The sequence below is a fragment of the Coregonus lavaretus genome (assembly GCF_964263955.1).
Source record: "Coregonus lavaretus genome assembly, chromosome: 17".
Taxonomy (NCBI): domain Eukaryota; kingdom Metazoa; phylum Chordata; class Actinopteri; order Salmoniformes; family Salmonidae; genus Coregonus; species Coregonus lavaretus.
The window spans coordinates 17775499-17792885 of NC_140004.1; the positions used below are offsets into that span (position 1 = coordinate 17775499).

At 45.2% G+C, this 17387-nt stretch overlaps 1 pseudogene across 1 annotated transcript; it reads left to right on the forward strand.

The window, feature by feature from the left end:
* Positions 1–358: 358 nt before the first annotated feature.
* LOC311145058 (glutathione hydrolase 5 proenzyme-like) lies at positions 359–17138 on the forward strand (annotated as a pseudogene). The gene is made up of 9 exons: positions 359–377; positions 8986–9172; positions 9821–9979; positions 10212–10360; positions 10643–10792; positions 13049–13220; positions 13329–13415; positions 13529–13630; positions 17121–17138. The product of its transcript is annotated as a glutathione hydrolase 5 proenzyme-like (transcript).
* The last annotated feature ends 249 nt before the right edge of the window (positions 17139–17387 follow it).

A 17387-nucleotide genomic window follows, 5' to 3' on the forward strand; every position in this document is an offset into this window, starting at 1 on the left:
ACAATCTTGAAGCATAGATTCCGATTGGTCAGACCAACATTGAACAGTCCTTACCATAGGAGCTTCCTTTATAAAATTGCTGCCTATAAGTGGGGAGGAGCAGAATGGAGGTGTGATCTGATTTGATGAAGGGAGGGCTTGTAGCCATCCCAGAAGGTATAGTATCAATGATCCAGGTTCCGTGTTGCGCATGGAGCACAGGAGATATGTTGATACAATTTTGGTGGCTTTTTCCTCAGATTTTCTTTGTTAAAGTCCCCAGCTACAATAAATGTGGCCTCCGGATATGTGGTTTCCAGTTTGCACATACACGAGGCTGAGAGAACATGTTACAGTTTTAAAGCTAATTTCCTGGGACATGGCCAAGAGGGAGGCAGGTAGCCTAGCAGTTAAGAGTGTTGGGCCAGTAACCGAAAGGTTGCTGGTTTGAATCCCTGAGCCGACTAGGTGAAAAAGCTGCCTGTGCCCTTTAGCAAGGCACTTAACCCTAATTCCTCTGGTACATACAAGAACACAATACATTAAAAACAATCCCAATTGTCAACAACATTTTCCTCTATCAGAGCTTTAAACTCAAAAAGTGATACCCTCTCCTCCAGTTTTAAAGTCTATTTTGCTGTTGAGAATGAGAGTGCTAGTGCTGTGATACCACAACCTGAAGGGTGGTAGTGTAACCCCATGTTGAGCCAGTTAGTTTGGAGATTAGGTTTTTCCTTGTTTTGATCTTGTTTTCTGTGGAAGTTTTCCCTTTTATGTTTACAAATGAAGATGATGTTGGTTTACAGTATGTATAACAACCTGATTAGTGGTATAAAAAACAAAGCTGTTCACTGTGTGTGGTCTTGGCTCCAGCACAGCACATGGCAACGTCCTGTTAAAAGATCCATGGGACCCTTGGCCATTTGTCCAGTTTAGTGCATTTATAATCATATTTTATTGAAAAGGGGAGAAGTCAAAAGCAAGCCACAAAACCATCTGCCTCTTGCAGTGAGAGGAGAACCAGAAGCAGCCAGACATTAGCAGACAGCCTGTCAGAAGGGAGGCAGGCTTCAGACATGAAACAAGCCCATGGAGGAGGTACCAGGGCAGTTTCACATGTCTGAACAGGAGTTTGGGGTCTGGAGAGGAATGGTAACTTATGGAAATCAATCATATATATGACTGTAGTGGCTCTAAATGTCATCATTAAATAATGACTTTATACCAAGGAATGAAAATCCTTGCTTATAAACCAGCATAGTGTGCTTGTCACTTGACAGACTGCCTGAATCAGTAAGATAAAGCTGCCCCAGGATTACTGGTGTTCCACAGAATTCCCACCACGATGCCAACATGAAGGAAAGCTTGAGTAACTAGAAAAACAGCTCACACTGCACTGAGAAAGGACATGCTTGTCGGCTACAGAAACAAGTCAAGTCAAGTCGAGGTTCATGTTTAGTCATAAACTCCTGAGGGACGGTCTCTCTTGAATTGAGGATTTTAACCTTGCCTTTGAAATAAACAAAGGTGCATGGCATGAAAAGTGTTTATCCCCACTCTGTGATTTCAATAGTTGGATGTCTGTGTGGTATCTTGTAGTAGGGGGATGAAGTGTCCTTACCACTTCTGTCCATCACCGTGAATATGGATCCCCCGCCAATGCCCATACTCTGTGGGTTGATGACAATCTCTATTGCGCTCCACACTGCCCTTTCACACCTGGACAAAAGGAACACTTATGTGAGAATGCTATTAATTGACTACAACTCAGCGTTCAACACCATAGTGCCCTCAAAGCAAATCACTAAGCTAAGGACCCTGGGACTAAACACCTCCCTCTGCAACTGGATCCTGGACTTCCTGACGGGCCGCCCCCAAGTGGTAAGGGTAGGTAACAACACATCTGCCACACTGATCCTCAACACGGGGGCCCCTCAGGGGTGTGTGCTCAGTCCCCTCCTGTACTCCCTGTTCACTCATGACTGCATGGCCAGGCACAACTCCAACACCATCATTAAGTTTGCAGATGACACAACAGTGGTAGGCCTGATCACCAACAACAACGAAACAGCCTACATGGAGGAGGTCAGAGACCTGGCCATGTGGTGCCAGGACAAAAACCTCTCCCTCAACGTGATCAAGACAAAGGAGATGATTGTGGACTACAGGAAAAAGAAGAGGACCGAGCACGCTCCCATTCTCATCGACGGGGCTGTAGTGGAGCAGGTTGAGAGCTTCAAGTTCCTTGGTGTCCACATCACCAACAAACTAACATGGTCCAAGCACTCCAAGACAGTCGTGAAGAGGGCACAACAAAACCTATTCCCCCTAAGGAGACTGAAAAGATTTGGCATGGGTCCTCAGATCCTCAAAAGGTTCTACAGCTGCACCATCGAGAGTATCCCGACTGGTTGCATCACTGCCTGGTATGGCAACTGCTCGGCCTCCGACTGCAAGGCACTACAGAGGGTAGTGCGTACGACCCTGTCACGGATTCTGCCGAGGCTGCTCCTCCTCCTTGCTTGGACAGGCTTTGGCGTTCGTCGTCCCCGGAGTACTAGCTACTGCCGTTCGATGTTATCGGTGTTTGTTTAGTTTTGTCTGTATTGTTTACACCTGTTCATCATTATGTTAATTGTTTCCCTTATAATTACCCATGTCTCTCATCTGTACTTTGTGTGTGATTGTTTTCCCCTTCACGGTTGTCTATTTTGTGAGCGGGTTATTTCCTCCCTGCGTGGAGTTATTTTCTGTGTCCTTTTGGATCCTTTTCGTATTAAAAGTACGTATCCGAGAGTTCTGTTTCCTACGCCTGACTTCGTTTACCGCATCTCACAGACAGTCGTGACAGAATCACACACCTTACCATGGAGTCAGCAGGAGCGACGGCACCGACTGGATCACTCGAGGAGCGCGTCCTACAACAGGCAGCGATGCTCCAAAATCTTGGTGCCGCTATGGATAACGTTATGAACACTTTGGGACGATGGGAGAGAGGAGGTTTGCCCACACCTCCTCCAACGATACCACCACCATCGGCTACTCCTATCGTCTCACATCCGGAGTCCAGTGGGATTCGGCTCTCGCTCCCGAGGGCTTATGATGGCACCGCAGCCGGATGTCAGGGTTTCCTGCTCCAGGTGGAACTTTACCTGGCAACCATTCACCCGGGATACGAGAGCGTGTCCGCCCTCATCTCCTGTCTGTCCGGCAAGGCACTGGAGTGGGCCAACGCCAAGTGGGGAGGGATAGACGCCGCTACTGTGAACTATGCAGAGTTCACCCGCCGCTTCAGGGCAGTGTTCGATCATCCCCCGGAGGGGAAGGCGGCGGGTGAGCGTCTATTCCACCTCAGACAGGGGAGGAGGAGCGCGCAGGAATTCGCACTGGACTTCCGGACTCTGGCTGCCAATTCGGGATGGAATGAGAGGGCCCTCATCGACCACTACAGATGCAGCCTGAGGGAGGGCGTTCGTCGAGAGCTGGCCTGCAGGGACACCAACCTAAGCTTCGATCAGCTGGTGGACATGTCGATTCGCTTGGATACCCTGTTGGCTACACACGGACGTCCAGCGCTGGGGCCGTCCATTGCATCCCCCAGCACCTCCGAGCCGAGCCCTATGGAGCTTGGGGGTGCTGGTAGTAGGGAGGCCAGGAAGGAGGCTGTCCCCTGCACCAACTGTGGCCGCCGAGGACACACGGCGGTTCGGTGCTGGGGAGGGTCTCCTCGGATTCGAGGCAGCAGGCAGCGCACTGATGAGTCATTCCCGGTGAGTAAGGTCCCAACTCACCCAGAGCTCTCTGCTGTTCATATGTGTATCCAAGTGATGTTTCCAGAAGTTTCTTCTTACTCCCAGCATAAGGCGCTAGTCGATTCAGGCGCAGCTGGGAATTTTATCGATCGCCATTTCTCATATAAGTTAGGGATCCCTATATTACCAGTCGATGTGCCCTTCCCTATCCATGCCCTAGATAGCCGGCCTTTGGGGTCGGGATTGATTAGGGAGGTCACAGTGCCACTGAAGATGAAAACGCAGAAGGGTCATGAGGAGACAATACAGTTGTATTTAATTGACTCTCCTGCGTTTCCAGTGGTGTTGGGACTTCCCTGGTTAATATCTCATGACCCCAACATTTCATGGCAGCAGAGGGCTCTCAAGGGATGGTCTGATCAGTGTGTGGGGCGGTGTGTAGGTGTTTCCGTAGGGGCAACGACGGTGGAGAGTCCGAACCAAATGCCCACAATGCACATTCCTCCTGAGTATGCCGATTTGTCAAGCGCCTTCTGTAAGAAGAAGGCGACTCAATTACCACCTCATCGACAGGGGGATTGTGCGATAGACCTCCAGGTTGGCGCGGCGCTCCCTCGCAGCCATGTGTATCCTCTGTCTCAGGAGGAGACAGCTGCTATGGAGACATACGTCGCCGAATCCTTGAGACAGGGATACATACGGCCTTCCACTTCTCCTGCGTCCTCAAGTTTTCGTCCTCAAGTTTTTTTTTTTGTGAAGAAGAAGGATGGGGGTTTACGCCCGTGTATTGATTACCGTGGTCTCAATCAGATCACTATTAAATACAGCTATCCTCTCCCTCTGATTGCTAGTATGACGGAGTCATTACACGGGGCGCGCTTCTTCACAAAATTGGATCTCAGGAGCGCTTACAACCTGGTGCGCATTCGGGAGGGAGATGAGTGGAAAACAGCCTTCAGTACCACCTCGGGTCACTATGAGTACCTTGTCATGCCATACGGTCTAATGAATGCTCCTTCAGTCTTCCAATCATTTGTAGACGAGATTTTCCGGGATTTGCATGGACAGTGGGTAGTGGTGTATATTGATGACATTCTGATATACTCCGCTACACGTACCGAGCATGTGTCCCTGGTACGTCGGGTGCTGGGTAGACTGTTGGAGCATGATCTGTATGTGAAGGCAGAGAAATGTCTGTTTTTCCAGGAGTCCATCTCCTTCCTGGGACACCGGTTGTCTGCGTCAGGGGTGGAGATGGAGATTGACCGCGTTTCAGCCGTGCGTAATTGGCAGACTCCAACTACATTAAAGGAGGTGCAGCGGTTTTGGGGTTTTGCCAATTACTACTGGAGGTTTATCCGGGGTTTTGGACAGGTAGCGGCTCCCATTACCTCCCTGCTAAAGGGGGGCCCGGTGCGTTTGCAGTGGTCGGCTGAGGCGGACAGGGCGTTTAGTCATTTGAAGGACCTGTTCACCTCAGCTCCGGTGCTGGCACATCCGGATCCCTCTTTGGCGTTCCAGGTCGAGGTGGATGCGTCCGAAGCGGGGATCGGTGCTATACTGTCTCAGCGCTCGGGCACGCCTCCAAAACTCCGCCCCTGTGCTTTCTATTCTAAGAAGCTCAGTCCGGCGGAGCGCAATTATGACGTGGGGGACAGGGAGCTGCTAGCTGTGGTCCAGGCCCTGAAGGTGTGGAGACATTGGCTTGAGGGGGCTAACCACCCTTTTCTCATTCTGACTGACCATCGTAACCTGGAGTACATCCGGGCAGCGAAGAGACTGAACCCTCGTCAGGCTAGGTGGGCCATGTTTCTGGCCCGGTTTGTCTTTAAGATCACGTATATACCCGGGTCACAGAACGTTAAGGCAGACGCCCTGTCCCGACGATATGACACAGAGGAGAGGTCCATTGAGCCCACTCCCATACTACCGGAGTCTTGTCTCGTGGCACCGGTGGTGTGGGAGGTCGACACGGAAATCGAGCGGGCGTTACGTACCGACCCTTCTCCCCCAGAGTGTCCAGAGGGACGGAGGTACGTGCCGCTCGAGGTCCGTGAACGACTGATTTATTGGGCTCACACGTCACCCTCCTCTGGTCATCCTGGTATTGGTCGGACGGTGCACTGTCTTAGCGGGAAGTACTGGTGGCCCACCTTAGCTAAGGACGTGAGAGTTTATGTTTCTTCCTGCTCGGTGTGCGCCCAGTGTAAGGCGCCTAGACACCTGCCCAGGGGGAAGTTACAACCTCTCCCCGTTCCACAATGGCCGTGGTCTCACCTGTCGGTGGATTTTGTCACGGACCTTCCCCCCTCCCAGGGGAATACCACGATCTTGGTCGTTGTGGATCGGTTTTCTAAGGCCTGCCGTCTCATCCCTATGCCAGGTCTTCCTACAGCCCTACAAACGGCCGAAGCCCTGTTTACTCACGTTTTCCGGCACTACGGGGTGCCTGAGGATATAGTGTCTGATCGGGGTCCCCAGTTCACCTCTAGAGTGTGGAGGGCGTTTATGGAACGTTTGGGGGTCTCGATCAGCCTTACCTCGGGTTTTCACCCTGAGAGTAATGGGCAGGTGGAGAGAGTAAACCAAGATGTGGATAGGTTTCTGAGGTCCTACTGCCAGGACCGGCAGGAGGAGTGGTCGGGGTATATTCCCTGGGCAGAGATAGCCCAAAACTCACTCCGCCACTCCTCTACTAATCTCACTCCTTTCCAGTGTGTGTTGGGCTATCAGCCGGTTCTGGCACCCTGGCATCAGAGCCAGATCGAGGCTCCTGCGGTGGATGAATGGTTTTGGCGCTCGGAGGAGACATGGAACGCTGCGCACGTCCATCTGCAGCGGGCCATCAGACGGCAAAAGGCGAGCGCTGATCGCCACCGCAGTGAGGGTCCGGTTTATGCACCGGGAGATCGGGTCTGGCTCTCGACCAGAAACCTGCCCTTTCACCTGCCCTGCCGGAAGCTGGGCCGGCGGTTTGTGGGGCCATTTAAAGTCCTGAGGAGATTGAACGAGGTATGTTAAAGGTTACAGCTGCCTGTTAATCTCACAGACAGTCGTGACAGACCCAGTACATCACTGGGGCCAAGCTTCCTGTCATCCAGGACCTCTATACCAGGCGGTGTCAGAGGAAGCCCCTAAAAATTGTCAAAGACTCCAGCCACCCTAGTCATAGACTGTTCTCTCTGCTACCGCTCGGCAAGTGGTACCGGAGTACCAAGTCTATGCCCAAGAAGCTACTAAACAGCTTCCACCCCGAAGCCATAAGACTCCTGAACATCTAATCAAATGGCTACCCAGACTATTTGCATCCCCCCCCCCCCCCCCCCTTTACGCTGCTGCTACTCTCTGTTTATTATCTATGCATTGTCACTTTAATAACTCTACCTACATGTACATATTACCTCAATTACCTTGACTAACCGGTGCCCCTGCACATTGACTGGGTACTGGTACCCACTGTATATAGCCTCGCTATTGTTATTTTACTGCTGCTCTTTAATTATTTGTTACTTTTATTTCAAAAAAAAATTTGGTATTCTTTCTTAAAACTGCATTGTTGGTTAAGGGCTTGTAAGTAAGCATTTCACTGTAAGGTCTACCCTGTTGTATTCGGCGCATATGACAAATACAATTTGATTTGATTTGATGACAGAGGTGCTCAGTAACGCAGCAATGGCTCCATCTACTGCCGATCCTCCTCTCTGCAGGATGTCTCTGGATTGGGGTTACACAGCATGTAGTGAGCCTGGCTATCTGTCTGTCTGTGTCCAGTATAGTCCACCACCATAACGCAAAGGCCAACAAAGAGCTCAACATCTACTGTAGATGAACAACCATAAGCTACAGCACCACCCCACCCCCACGTACCTCAGGGTGACCTGGACAGGTCATTCACCTTCCGGGAGCACCTGAGGACAACAGCAGTTTATAGATATTACCATACTAGTCGAAATTGAATGGCTTAGCAAAATCCCTAAAGGAAATCCACTCCTGAAAGGCTTAAAGGTCCAATGCAACCGTATTTTATTTATTTATTTTTATCTCAATAACAAATAATTTCTGGGTAACAATTAAGTACCTTACTGTGATTGTTTTCAATTAAAATTGTCAAAAAGAAACAAAAGTCAGGGCCGGCTCTAGCCTTTTGGGGTCCCTAAGTGAGATTTGGTTGGTGGGAGGCCCCCACCAAGCGGGCAAATGTTTTTAATGTATTTATGTTTTAAAGTTAATTTCCTGCAATTCTACACATTTTGCCATGGGCGTAGAGAAAATGTTGCAGTTTAAAGCACGTTTTCTGTAGTTCTACAGATTTTGCCATGGGGCAGAGAGATCTTTTTGCAGTTTTAAAGCAAGTTTTCTGCAGTTCTACACATTTTGCCATGGGGCTCAGAGAAAATTGTGCAATTTTATAAAACATTTAATAAAAAATAAAAAAGCAGGCATGGTAAAAAATAGTTGGATGTTAGTCTGTGTATGAAATGGATATTAGAGTGGCTAACAAAATCAATGGGGGCACCCTGGAGGTCAGGGCCCCTGGGCACGTGATTAATCGGCCATGATTACTACAAGTTTAGATAACAAAAAATTGTTAGCTGACATGGCTAATTGAGTGACTGTCAGTGATTGACAAAACAAGAGAAAAACTGCTTTTGAAATTGCACCTTGTGTATTATACTATTCTAACTCTCAACAGAGTTGAGACCTCGACTGAGTAAAAAATAAAATAAAACATTGGTTGGTTGGGGCCCCCTGGCAGCCGGGGGCCCTAAGAGATCACTTATGTCGCTCATGCCTGGAACCGGTCCTGCTGGGAGTGGAGAGGAGGAAAGAGAAAATTAGCTGTTATTGGCAGAGAGGTTTGGATCTCTCTTTCTTATTGGTGATGTCACCAGGCAGGCCAAAACTCAATCCCACCAAAACAGGTTGACATTTCAAGCTGTCTTTTCAAAAAGCTCTTACATTAAAATGACCTTATCATTTTCACAATTTCATAGTATTACTCCAACCTCATAATGTGGAAATATATATAAAACATAGGAAAATCACGTTTTTGACTGCACTGGGCCTTTAAACAATGTTTACTCCATTATGCATATGAAAGCAGACAAACAAACTAAGCTACAAACAGTAAGTGATAGCAATCTCAGGGATATGGAGATAGATACCGTGACCGAAGACCATTTCAGATAGAGAGAGAGAGAGATAAATGGTGTGTAAAAAGTATGTTTTCCCCCACCCCCACCCCTGGTTCCAGGCAGCCAATGGATTTGTGTCCCTGGAGAGATCTGTGGGTATGAGCAGGCCCACAGGCTGTTTGGGAAACTACCCTGGGCCAGCCTCTTCCATCCCACCATCAAGCTGGCCAGAGAGGGTTTCCCTGTACCCCAGGTCCTGAGCCACTTTATCCCACTGATCAACAGGGATGAGACCCTACCATTATGATGAGTATTAAACCGGACAAACATAAACTAAGCTACAATCAGTAAATTATAACAATCTCAGGGATATGGAGATATATAGATTCCATGACCATAGACCGTTTTGGATAGAGAGAGAGAGAGAAAATAGTGTGTAAAAAGTCTGCTGTTCTGGGCCGCTTTATCCCACTGATCAACAGGGATGAGACCCACCCTACCATTACGGTAAGAAACACCCGGACCTTAAAGCGGCAATCTGCAGTTCAAACAATAACAAAGCTGACACCCTCCCACTGATTTGGTAAACAGCTGAGGGATGGGGCTGGAAAGATTGTACCACTCTCAAATTCATGGACAAAGCTATGGATAGAAGGACTGACCATCCATGATATCAACATTATAGTTTTAACCATGTTTTGAGGCTATACAGTGTTTGTGTAGCAAATGCAGATTGCCCCTTTAAAGACCCTACCATTAATGTGAGAACCACACTGACCCTAAATGACTGGAGGAATCCAACTCATTAAGCTCACCCAAGAGTGAGACAAAATGACAGGATGATGAGGCCCAGATCTGTGGATGTATAACATGATATGTATTTCAAGAGAGCAACAGTCAAGCCATCATTCTGTCATCACATTGCACGAAAATTACGTTTGACCTGTCCTCTAGTCAGTTGTTTATAGATAAGGAAGGAAACCTGCTAAAGGTTGGAGACACTGTGAAGTTTGAAAAATTGGCTGACACATTGGAGATAATTGCAAACCAAGGGGCAGATGCTTTATACACTGAAAAAGTAGCAGAGGATTTAATCTGTGACGTAAAAGATATGTAGATATGATAAGTTCCATTATTGATATTCCCTTCTCTCCCCCATTGTGGTAGTGCTTTACAGCAAATATATTTTATTACAAGGAAACCATTCAATTCACTGCAGTCTCTAATGTATTCACATTGATCACACCCAAACTATAATGCGCCTGTGGTATGTATATGCATTTGGAGTGCTGATTAGCTGATCAATATTTCAATTCATGTTTCTGCTGGCTTGTAACTGTATTTTATGTGGAAATCTCACCATGAAGGACCTGGAATCTTTCAAAGTGACTGTGACAGACGCATGGACGATTCCTCTTGGAGAGTACCAGATGCACTTTCCCCCACCCCCATCAGGAGGCGCTATCCTCAGCTTCATCCTCAACATCATGAAAGGTTGGAACTGAATAACACAATGTTTTCAATTTAAGATGGACCCCATTTAAGAGTGACACTGTTTAATCTCACTATTGTGCTATACATTCAATTACATGAATTCATGCTCTTATGTTGAGTATATACAGTCATCATTAGCTTATTGATATTTGGGTTAATTGATATTTGGGTTAACTGACACATGATTATAAGAATGGAAAGATTGAAAGCATCATGGAGACCAGAAAACATGCATACCCACCTCCTTATTACATTTTACTTACAGTATGTCTTTGTCTATAGAAAACACCCTAAACTCAGCTTCTCTGATGGGAGAGCAAAATACTCTTAACCTATCAACGCTACATTGAAGCTTGTAAGCTTTCCAACGGACTGAGGAAGTACATCCGTGATCCACACTTCAACTCAGGAGTAAGTTCCACAAGACTCCAGGTGTAGGAAATCATTAAGGAATGATACAGTACAGGTCAAGACCAAGACACTTCATAAATCTGTCACGATCGTTGAACGGAGTAGACCAAGGCGCAGCGTGATGAGCAAACATATTTTATTATCTTTAGTGATAATAATAACAAAACAACAAACGATAACGACACGTGAAGTCCTAGGTATAACACAACCAACACGGAACAAACCAAACGGAACAAGATCCCACAACTATTGTGGGAAAACAGCCTGTTTAAATGTGGTTCCCAATCAGAGACAACCAGCCACAGCTGACACTCGTTGCCTCTGATTGAGAACCACACTGGCCAACATAGAACTAGAACACATAGAAACTACAACACAGAAACCAAACACATAGAATCTACACACCCTGGCTCAACATATAGAGTCCCCAGAGCCAGGGTGTGACAAAATCAATGATCTAAGTGCTGTTTTATCCCAACAGGGTACTCTCAGGGTCATGTTGAGTGACAAGGGAGCATTATATACATTTACATTTTAGGCATATACAGCATCAGCTATTACTGCTGCCATCTTAGCTGTGCTCCAGTCTTAAATTACTATCCATCCCTGCTCATTTTGACAGAGTGGAGTGGTCACGAAAAGTGAGAAAATACCCCATATAGCCAATACCACATTTCTGTGTGGGTCATTTACTCTAGTGAAGTTAGTGAAGTCATATGCCTGTGTTACTGGCTTCTGTGGACCCTGAGAGCTATGATCCATTATTGCAATGTGGAACTTGAGCCGTTAATCTCCCTAGAATTCATGCTGGTTTTAATGCCCTTTGCTTTCACAGTAACTCCAAGTGTTGTTAGGGGGCCTGTTGTGGAAGGCATTACCAGAGGCTGTCGCCAGCCAGGAACAGCAAAGGATTAATACAATCTCATGTGCTGAAGCAGAATCTATTAAACTACTGTGATCAGATATTCCTGGGTTTCTTTCACAGATTGTTCACAAGATGTCTTATCGCTGCACACCTGCTAGCCCTGAGACATGTCTGTATACTCGTAGGCGTCTAACTATGGCATCACAGGAGTCTGCAGCCATGCCTCAGGGTTAAACACCTTTTCAAATCACTCACCATTGAATTAGGAATTAGAATACTAATTTAATAGGATCTATATGTCACTCACACACAAAGCCAGCCCTCAATATATTTAATTCAGATCTTAAGAACAATGTATAATCCAAAACTGAAACATTCTGCAAACCATGCATTCTGCATTAGAAGATAAGAGGATGAAACTATAAGTGGCTAAATTGATAGTGGTTCAACATACAGTATACTGTCGCTACTGTAATGCAACATATACTGTAATTTCCTTCCTTTGACCAGAGAGCACTTACAGTGCCTTGCAAAAGTATTCATCCCCCTTGGCGTTTTACCTATTACTAAGGAAAGATGGATGGCGCTAAATACAGGGAAATTCTTGAGGGAAACCTGTTTCAGTCTTCCAGAGATTTGAGACTGGGACGGAGGTTCACCTTCCAGCAGGACAATGACCCTAAGCATACTGCTAAAGCAACACTCGCATGGTTTAAGGAGAAACATTTAAATGTATTGGAATGGCCTAGTCAAAGCCCAGACCTCAATCCAATTGAGAATCTGTGGTATGACTGATGTACACCAGTGGAACCCATCCAACTTGAAGGAGCTGGAGCAGTTTTGCCTTGAAGAATGGGCAATAATCCGTGGCTAGATGTGCCAAGCTTATAGAGACATACCCCAAGAAACTTGCAGCTGTAATTGCTGCAAAAGGTGGCTCTACAAAGTATTGACTTTGGGGGGGGTGAATATGTAACCGGTGTGAAATGGCTAGCTAGTTAGCGGTGCGCGCTAGTAGCGTTTCAATCGGTGACGTCACTCGCTCTGAGACCTTGAAGTAGTTGTTTCCCTTGCTCTGCAAGGGCCGCGGCTTTTGTGGAGCGACGGGTAACGGTGCTTCGAGGGTGACTGTTGTCGATGTGTGCAGAGGGTCCCTGGTTCAAGCCCAGGTAGGGGCGAGGAGAGGGACGGCAGCAACACTGTTACAAATAGTTATGCACGCTCAAGTTTTCTGTTTTTTTGTCTTATTTCTTGTTTCACAATAAAAAATATTTTGCATCTTCAAAGTGGTAGGCATGTTGTGTAAATCAAATGATACAAACCCCCAAAAAATCAATTTTAATTCCAGGTTGTAAGGCAACAAAATAGGAAAAATGCCAAGGGGGGTGAATACTTTCGCAAGCTACTGTAAGTTCACTGAGCAGCAGTTTGCTGACCACTTCAGGGCCATGATCAGCAGTGATGAGACCCATGATGCCCTGTACTACAACGTCACTCCATACCTGGCCCCCCAGGCTCACGACACGTGTCTGTGGTGGCTGAGGATGGAACTGCCGTGTCTGTTACCAGCGCTATCAATCACATGTGAGTAATTCACTGTGTAGAATCATTACAATGACCATCATTAGGGTCATGTCTTAGATGTCTAATTGTCATTAGCTATGTATAACCATGTAACATCTTAATACACACAATGACCTGTCAAATATTTTACCCTTCAAACCGGTGTCATCCTCAACAATGAGTTGTCAGATTTCTGTGGGAAAGCAGATCATATATGTGACAAAAATGTGTTTGTATTGTTGGCTGTAAGATAAACTGTCAGTCTCTTGGACATCTTCATTGCTTTTGTAGCCTCACCTTAATGATTTGTTTTATGGTTTGGCTTGCAGGTGAGCAGCCTCCCTCCTCCATGTCCCCTGTTGCAATCCAAGTACAAAACACTGGTGATTGGCGGGTCGGGTGGCAGCATGATCACCACAGGGACGGCCTTGGTAAGTGACCATGGTATAAACTACAGTGGGGGAAAAAAGTATTTAGTCAGCCACCAATTGTGCAAGTTCTCCCACTTAAAAAGATGAGAGAGGCCTGTAATTTTCATCATAGGTACACGTCAACTATGACAGACAAATAGAGAAAAAAAATCCAGAAAATCACATTGTAGGATTTTTAATGAATTTATTTGCAAATTATGGTGGAAAATAAGTATTTGGTCAATAACAAAAGTTCCTCAATACTTTGCTATATACCCTTTGTTGGCAATGACACAGGTCAAACGTTTTCTGTAAGTCTTCACAAGGTTTTCACACACTGTTGCTGGTATTTTGGCCCATTCCTCCATGCAGATCTCCTCTAGAGCAGTGATGTTTTGGGGCTGTCGCTGGGCAACACGGACTTTCAACTCCCTCCAAAGATTTTCTATGGGGTTGAGATCTGGAGACTGGCTAGGCCACTCCAGGACCTTGAAATGCTTCTTACGAAGCCACTCCTTCGTTGCCCGGGCGGTGTGTTTGGGATCATTGTCATGCTGAAAGACCCAGCCACGTTTCACTTTGTATATATGCAAATACATTGAGCCATACAATAAAAATACCTCTGTAACACTCACATGGGTCCTTTTGTGAAGTGTAACTTGGTTAAAAAAAACTTGAGATTTCACCTAATTTAACTTTATGTCATAAAGTAGTGGTTCTCAACTGATTTTGCCTCGGGCTGAAATTGAACCAGGTTGTCTCAGTCGCGATCCAATATTCGCATTGCACATTCTTTTTCTTCCAAAATCTGGAAAACTATTTTTAATATTGATAGTAAATGTGTCAATTATATGACAAGGGAACAACAGTCCCACCTCTTTCATTGTCAATAATTACATTTTGCCCATATTCTTGATGAAGAATGTTAAGCTCACTGGTTTGAGACCACAAAATCAACAAAATCCACTAAATGGCGCCACCAATAATTGTATATTGAAAATACTGTATTGAAAAAAAAGAGTTCAGAGGTTAAATTATAGGTTCATTATAATTTCTACACACTTTCTACCTGCTTTTAGTCGTTTAAGTTCAGACTGGAGTATTTTTCATTAAAAAATAGTTTTTTTTACTCACACTCGACCCATTCAAAACCTCCCCCACCAGTTGAGAATCGCTGTCCTAAAGTGCACATGTTCAACTTCATAAAAAAATGACTATATGAAGTGCCAAAAGAAGTAATAGGGTTGACCGTAACAGGATTCAGGGTTCACAAATTCATCTTAAATCAGCCATAAATCCCATTGTGACAGGGGGAATGGAAGCTTGTTGTGTGCAACAGGGTATGGCAATTGAATGCACGATTCACAATTTTTGTTTTATTGTTTAAAAAAATGTTGGGTTGCCGTTATGCTTGACCCACTCAGTTTTCACCACAAAACACCAGAAAACTGCCAAAAAGAGTAGAACACGCTCACCTGATTTTACACTATCTTTCGATTCTTTTATTTTTAAAGGAACTGTTTCACCATATTAAAACAAGAGTTCAATTCACGTAACAGGGTTGACCTTAAAATGAGGGACAGACATATGTGAATCACTAATCAGATGAAATAAAAAATAATCTTCAGGAATTACTTTGTTAAAGCAACATAATAACTAGGGCATTACAATGATGGTGAAAACGTGGAAAAAAATCTTGGGGTTAAGATCTTCCTAGAACATTTACATTTTAGTCATTTAGCAGACGCTCTTATCCAGAGCGACTTACAGGAGCAATTAGGGTTAAGTGCCTTGCTCAAGGGCACATCGACAGATTTTTCAGCTCAGGGATTAGAACCAGCGACCTTTTGGTTACTGGCACAACGCTCTTAACCACTAAGCTACCTGCCGACCTAGAAGTCACAGATGGTGCACTGATGGACATATCAAAATGCTGAATTATGGCACTTTAGCAAGTCTTTATTAGATTTATTGAATTATCCATGTGGAGAAGGACAACGGTTGCATCCAAGCAGTTTCAGATGCCAGAAAGATGGGCAAGGCAGCTGGGTATTAATCTGCCAGACGGTTGGTCACTGTCACTGGATATGGACAGTCTTCCAACTGTCAATATAGAGCTACTGTAGCTATAGTAACAACATGGCTCTGATTATACTTCTGACATAGTGTGAGATGCACATTTTTAGTTTAGCCTTTATGGATTGTGCTTACAGTATATGTTTCTCATCCCATGTACTACAACATCAACAGGTAAGGTGTAGAGCAGCAACCTGTGATATTAAGTCATAAATAGGAGCACATTTCATTGTAATGTATTGGATGATTGAATAAGTGCCCAATGATAGATCTGTCTTTTCTTCTCTTCCCCATGCCCTTTTCTATAACTTATTGGATATTATTCCAGTACCGGAATTTATGTACTAAATAATGTATATGGAAGGAGCCTTTTAACACCTGAAAATGTCAAATGCTGTATGTTGTCTATGCAATATATATTTCTTAATCCTATTTTAGTACAGAACAATTTTAAACTAATCATTTCTAAAATTGATGCTGAAATGATTTTTATTGATCCTTTGTCACAACTTCCTCCGAAGCTGCCTCCTCTCCTTGTTCGGGCAGGCTTCGGCGTTCGTCGTCACCGGCCTTCTAGCCACTGCCGCTCCTCATCTCATCATTCCATTTGTTTTGTCTTGTCTATTACACACACCATGGTTCATATTCCCTCATTAGTACTTGTATAAGTGTTCCCTCTGCCCCCTTGTCCTTGTGGGGGATTGTTTAATGTGAGGAGAGTAGCTCGGTTGAGCTCCGTGTATTTTGTATTGCCGGGGTATATTTTTCCCCGTGTTTAGTTTACTTATATGTTCTCTGAGCTAATGAAAGTTTCATATTTGGTGGCCACAAGCTAATTAACAGGCCTACAGCCACATGACCTTTATCATTTATTCATATGCTGCGTGACACCTTATGAAAACATTCACTGACTCATAAATACAGATCACTGTTGGATAGGCATATGTCACATCTGATTTGTCATGGGAGTGGGGTTATATTAGCTGTGGTCTATCATGTTGGTGCTAGAAACATTTTGAGGTAATACTGAAAGTTAATATCAGGTGTCACAGATTATGAGAGCATCCTACAGGAGGTGCAGAGGGAAGAGCTGGTCTGCTCCAAATGTGAGAAACAGAGAGCTGTTGTGTTGCTATGGGGCCATACAATTCGTTTTGTTTCCCCTTGGGGAATCAGTGATGTTTCATAAGCAGAGCTCATCCCTATTGAAATCTGCTGTGTATTTCCGCTGCTCTCTACCAGATTATATTAGGAGCTGTCTGTCTGTTTGGCCTCTTGGGGTTTCCCTTTTTTTCAGTGTGCTGGAGCATGCTGGAGCAAGATAATCAAATCAGTAAATGATTCATTGCAGATACAAAGCTCTTTCCTGGATCAAAGTTTCTGAAGGAATAAACTCCTCTTTTGTTTCCATGCTCTTTGGATTGTCTGATTATAGCAAGTGCTGTTCATATAAAATATGTTTACTTCAATACTGTAAATGTAATCTGATCTGTTGGTATGATTATCATTGCCAGTCCAGAAGTTGTTAGCGTCGTAAACATGTCACGATCGTCCAAGGAAGCGGACCAAGGCGCAGCGTTTGCAAAATACATCTCTTTATTAGGAAGAGAGAAAAACACTAAACCGAAACACTATCCAAAACTTTACAAAACAACAAACGACCGTGAAGCTAAACAACGTAAGTGCACTGACAAGCAACAAA